Source organism: Cebus imitator, unplaced genomic scaffold (assembly GCF_001604975.1).
Source record: "Cebus imitator isolate Cc_AM_T3 unplaced genomic scaffold, Cebus_imitator-1.0 Scaffold63, whole genome shotgun sequence".
NCBI classification, from domain to species: Eukaryota; Metazoa; Chordata; class Mammalia; order Primates; family Cebidae; genus Cebus; species Cebus imitator.
In genome coordinates, this window is record NW_016107378.1 from 5,121,608 (window position 1) to 5,126,786 (window position 5,179).

Here is a 5,179-nt window from a genome sequence, read left to right on the forward strand (position 1 = left end):
CCATGGCACCACTGCACTCCAGCCTGGGTGACAGAGCAAGACCCCGTCTCTAAAATCATAATAATAATGACCATATCAAGTGAAGGTGAGAAGATGGAGTACCTGGAACTCTCATATGCTCCCGGTAGGAATATGAAATGGCACAGCCACTCCGGAAAGCATTTGGCATAATCTGGCACAGCTGAAGCTAGCCATACTCTAAGACCCAGCAATTTCACCTCGGATAAGTACATGGAATTGGACAAATCTGTAAGAATATCATCAGTGGCACTGATCATGATGGCCGTCCTAGGAACAAGCCAAGTGTGCATCAAAAGACAAACAAACAAAAAAAAAGATAAATAGTGATGTATTTAAATAATGCAGCAACAGAAAACCAAACACCGCATGTTCTCACTCATAAGTACAAGTTGAACAATGAGAACACATGGACACAGGGAAGGGAACATCATACACCAGGGCCTGTCGGGGGCGGGGGGCAAGAGGAGGGTCAGCATTAGGACAAATACCTAATGCATGCAGGGCTTAAAACCTAGATGATGGGCTAACAGGTGCAGCAAACACTATGGCACATATATACCTATATAACAAGGCTGCACATGTGTCCCAGAATTTAAGGAAAATAAATAGTAATAATAATAATGTAGCAACACAACAATGGAAATGAAAAAACTAGCTACACAGAAATGCATCAGTGAATCTTACACACGTAAATGTTGCATGAAAGAAGCAAGGCACTGGAGAATACACACAGTATACATGGCTCAATTTATATAAGATTCACAAACAAGGAAAATGAAACTCAATTGTTCAGGGATCTCATAGGTGGTAAATTTCTAAGGAAAAACAAAGAAGTAATCCCCATCTGAATCAGGACCCTGACTACCTCTAATGGGGAAGAAGGGAGTCATGGCTCTGAAGAAACTCAGTAAACTTCTAGGCCAGCCAGTAAGGTTCTATTTTCTGTCTGACTTCAGTCTCTTGCCCTCAAAGCCACAAAGATGGGTGGCCGTGAATCACATCAGTGCTGAGGAGTTTCGCTTCCCTGATACTTTTTGTTGGTGGTGATGGATACAGCTTTGCTCAGAGAAGAGGCACCAGATGGAACTGTAACTCCACCCCAGTGCTTTTCTATGTCCGTCACTGGCTCTGTGTCCCACCAGCTCTGTGATCCAAGCCTCGGTTTTCCCATCTGTTCATGGGGCACGCCCGCCCCCATCCTGCCTAGCTCATAGAGTGGAATAATTAATGTTAAAGGGTTCTGGGAGCTAATGCCTGAATGTCAGAGATCGACGGGGGCTCGAAGGACAGCCAGACTGCTGCAAGGCTGCAGGGAGAGTGAGGCTCACCTAGACCCCACAAGGCTGGCCCCGCAACACCTTGTCCTTCCCTGCGCTGCCCGGAAGGAGAAGTAGGTACAGCTGACAGGCTGCCAATTGAGTTCAATATACCATGTTTCACCAGCCAATGGGATGGGGCGATCAGGAGCAGGTCACAGCCTGCTCACAGCCTGTTTCCTGTTTTCAAACGGGGAACTTAGCAAAGTGGCAGCCCCTCGGCTGGTCACCGGAGCTTGGAACCAAGAGCTTGAAGGAGCCATGTGATACTCCTCCTGGACCCCTGGACACACACAGCCCCAGAGACTGGAGGTCAGTATTTGATCCCAAGCTCAGCTGTCCTCTGTCCACTGTGGGCTGAGTACTCCCTCCTGGGACCCTGCCTGGCACCTGTTGGGGGCAGGGTGGGACAGGGAAGGCTTGGTGACAGCCGCTGTGTCTGGAGCTCTCCTTAGCACACTGAGGCAGAGGACAGGGAAGCTCCTGGACCCTCCATCACCTCCATTCCTTTTGAAATGCTAGGCATTTATACAACCCATCTTGGGCCTGGAGAATAAGTCACCGCACCTGTGTTTCTCAAAAAACAGTGTCAGGGAACCCCTGTGTCAGCATAGCCTTAGGGGACTCATGGAAAATATAGAACCCAGGTCTGCTCAAAGGCATTTTCCTATGTTAGGAGCCAGGAAACCTGCTTTTGAATAAGCCCCTGGTATCCCACCCCCACCTCCACCCCCACCCACCAGGGGATTTTTACACACACTTTAGCTGGGAGCCCCTGACTTTGGCAAGGCTTCTCAGCTGAGCATCTAGGTGTCAGAGGGTACCCATCCTTTCCCCAACAGAGGCAGCCACACATCCAGCGTCCCGGGATCTCCTGTCTCCTGGAGTGAGCCAGGTGCTTTATTTCACCCCTCTAGAGGCTCATTCCCTATGAAAAGTCCTCTGCAGGCCCTCAGAAAGATAGCATGACCTCTGTGTGCCCAGCAAAAGAAGGACTTGACTTGGCAGGCAGCTCTTGGAGAGCGGGTGGTCAGGGCACCTGGGGATAGGAAGAGGAGAATGACTGTCTATGTACACAGGGCTGGAGGGTAGTGGGGGCTGGGAAGCTGCTCTGTCCCCTGGGCCAACTACAGGCCCCCAGGCCAACAGCATGAGCACTTGCAGTATTTTGTTACAAAGTCGAGAAAGCTTTGTTACAGAGGGTGAGGAGAGGGGAGGAAAAGGTCCATGGAACCGTCTATGTAGCTGTCGCCAGGGAGCATTTAGAGCGACAGGATTGCTTTCCCATTTCACAGATGAGGAAACTGAGGCCGGGAGAGGGATGAGAAGCTACCCAAAACCCAATGGATACACCAATGCACAACTCTTTCCTTCTGCCTCCTCTTTAAATGGGTGACTCCCAATGAAACCTGTAAGAGGCAACATGACAACATAAGGGAGCTGAATGTGGCTGCTGAATTTGATTTTTATTCTCTTTTTTTTTTTTTTCTTTTTGAGACAGAGTCTTGCTCTGTTGCCCAGGCTGGAGTACAGTGGCGCGATCTCAGCTCGCTGCAACCTCTGCTTCCCGGGTTCAAGCAATTTTTCCGCCTCAGCTTCCCGAGTAGATGAGACTACAGGCGCATGCCGGCAGGCCCTAAATTTGTAATTTTAGTAGAGAAGGGGTTTCACCATATTGGTCGGGCTGGTCTTGAACTCCTGACTTCAGGTGATCCACTCACCTCGGCCTCCCAAAGTGCTGGGATTACAGATGTAAGCCACTGTACCTGGCCTGATTTTTATTCTAAGGCCTGGTTTAATGATCAGCTTTCTCAGTCTTTACTGGAGCTGTTGTATTTATACTGATGTATTTAAATAATGCAGGAACAGAAAACCAAACACCGCATGTTCTCACTCATAAGTACAAGTTGAACAATGAGAACACAGGGAGGGGAACATCATACACCGGGGCCTGTCAGGGGGCGGGGGGGCAACGGGAGGGAGAACATTAGGACAAATACCTAATGCATGCCGAGGCATCGTTTCTTGGGTCTTACAGGGTGTCTGGTCCAACAGTGCCCTGCTTCTGACCTGGAGCCAGCTGCCTGGTCGTGAAAGCAGATCTGCAAAGGCTGGGGCCCCTGTGAACAAGGCCACTCTCCATCACCCATTTTACAGCAATGCTGAGCATAGGAGTGCCCAAGGAAAACCCTGGGCCCCCAAGAATCTCAGCTACCAAGAATCACGTAGACCACCGGCTAGCTCACTTAGGCATCTATCAGAATATAGGAAACCTCCCCTCCAGTCATCCATCATCTTATCAACAGGACGGGACTTGTAGCCACGCTTTTCAGGTGGGGAAACTGAGGCCTAGAGCTATTAAAGAACTTGCCTAAGGCCACGCGGTTGTTCAGGATGGAAGGCGATGTCTCCTGACTCCCTGACAGGGTGTTCGTGACAGCATGCTCAAGAATGTGCAGCCCTGGGCCAGCCAGGCCCCTGGGCCTGCCTCAGTTTGCCCATCTGTAAAAGGTGAGGTTGGATCAAGGGTCCCTGAGGGCCACCCACTGGACGGCTATGCAGAACCACAGGGTTCCTTTCACCTGACACAGCAAGCACTTCCCTGTGAAGTGCAGGCTCCAGGCCCCAGCTGACCTCCCCTTTCCCAGGCCAGGGTCTCTCACCCATGGAGCAAGGGACAGGCGCTAGCTGTGCTCAGGGACATGCATGACCACCCCCCCACCCCCCTCTGTGCTCAGGGGGTGCCAGGGTGCCAAAGAGGCATTGACTCTACCTTTCTCTAGGCTGTACTCAGCCCAGGGGTCAGACCAAGGGCCCAGAATCCCACAGACCAGAGTTCAAGTCCCAGCTCTACCTCTGTGTTCCACTGGCAGCTTCCTCAGGTCCTGGTAAGAGAAAAGTGAGGTCACTTGTACCTTTCTGGTCTTGAATTTCTGTGCCAAACTGGTATACCAGCTACTCACTCCAGCTGAGCTAATGTTTTAATCGTCCCTTTTTTGAAGTTGTCTCAAACATTTGTAATTCTATTCCAGTCCACCTTAACTTAGTCATTTATTGCACAAATATTTCTGGAAGCATCTAGCATTTGCTGGACACTAAGAGCATGGCTACTACACAATGCCTGGGATGGACAGGGCCCTGAGCTGAGGCTTCAGAGTCTGCCTGTTGGAATCCTCTCCTAAGCCTTGTGAACGTGGGTTCTGTTACTATCCCCAATTTATAGGAAACAGAAACACAGAGAAGTTGAGTAACTTGTCAGCCACCAGGTCATCTCATCCACTTATCCGGGTCACAGACAGAGTTATTATGTAAGCCAGTTGCCAGCTGCCTATTCTCCCTCCCTGAGGAAAGTGGAGAGAATTCTGAAGTCAACCCAGCCTGGGTCTGCATCCTGACCACCATTCACCAGCTATTCATTTTTGGCAACTCTGAGTCTCAGTTCCCTTATAAAAGGGAGAAGAAAACAGTCCTGACTGCAGCCAGCGGTCAGGCTGGTGCCAGCGTGTGTGCTGGGTGTCAGGCACACACCCAAATGTCACTGAGCACTGGGGACAAACTCACCTTTGCTTGTTGCCCACACTCACCAGCTGCGTGACTTTGGGCTAGACCTCAGTTTCCTCATCTGTTATTTGGTGGTAATGATAGATTTTTGTGAGCATTAAACTAGATTAGGAGCTGTGAAGAACCTAGGTTGAGTATGAAGTCATCGGTATAACAAGCTATCAGCTAATTTTGCCGATAGATGGATAATTGATTGATTGATCTATAGAAGATTCATACCAGTATACCTACCTGCTCTGTGCTGAATACTGAGATTTCTTTTCTTTTTTTTTTTTTTTTTT

General features: G+C 49.6%; 1 protein-coding gene across 2 annotated transcripts in view; it reads left to right on the forward strand.

Annotated features, from left to right (window-relative positions):
- The first annotated feature begins 1,475 nt into the window (after positions 1–1,475).
- The window catches only part of SNX20 (sorting nexin 20), a 15,311-nt gene continuing 11,607 nt past the window's right edge, over positions 1,476–5,179 (forward strand). For both annotated transcript variants that reach the window (XM_037739123.1, XM_017530139.2), the window contains exon 1: positions 1,476–1,649. The gene's annotated coding sequence lies outside the window, so the exon portion shown is untranslated. The remainder of the gene's footprint in view (positions 1,650–5,179) is intronic.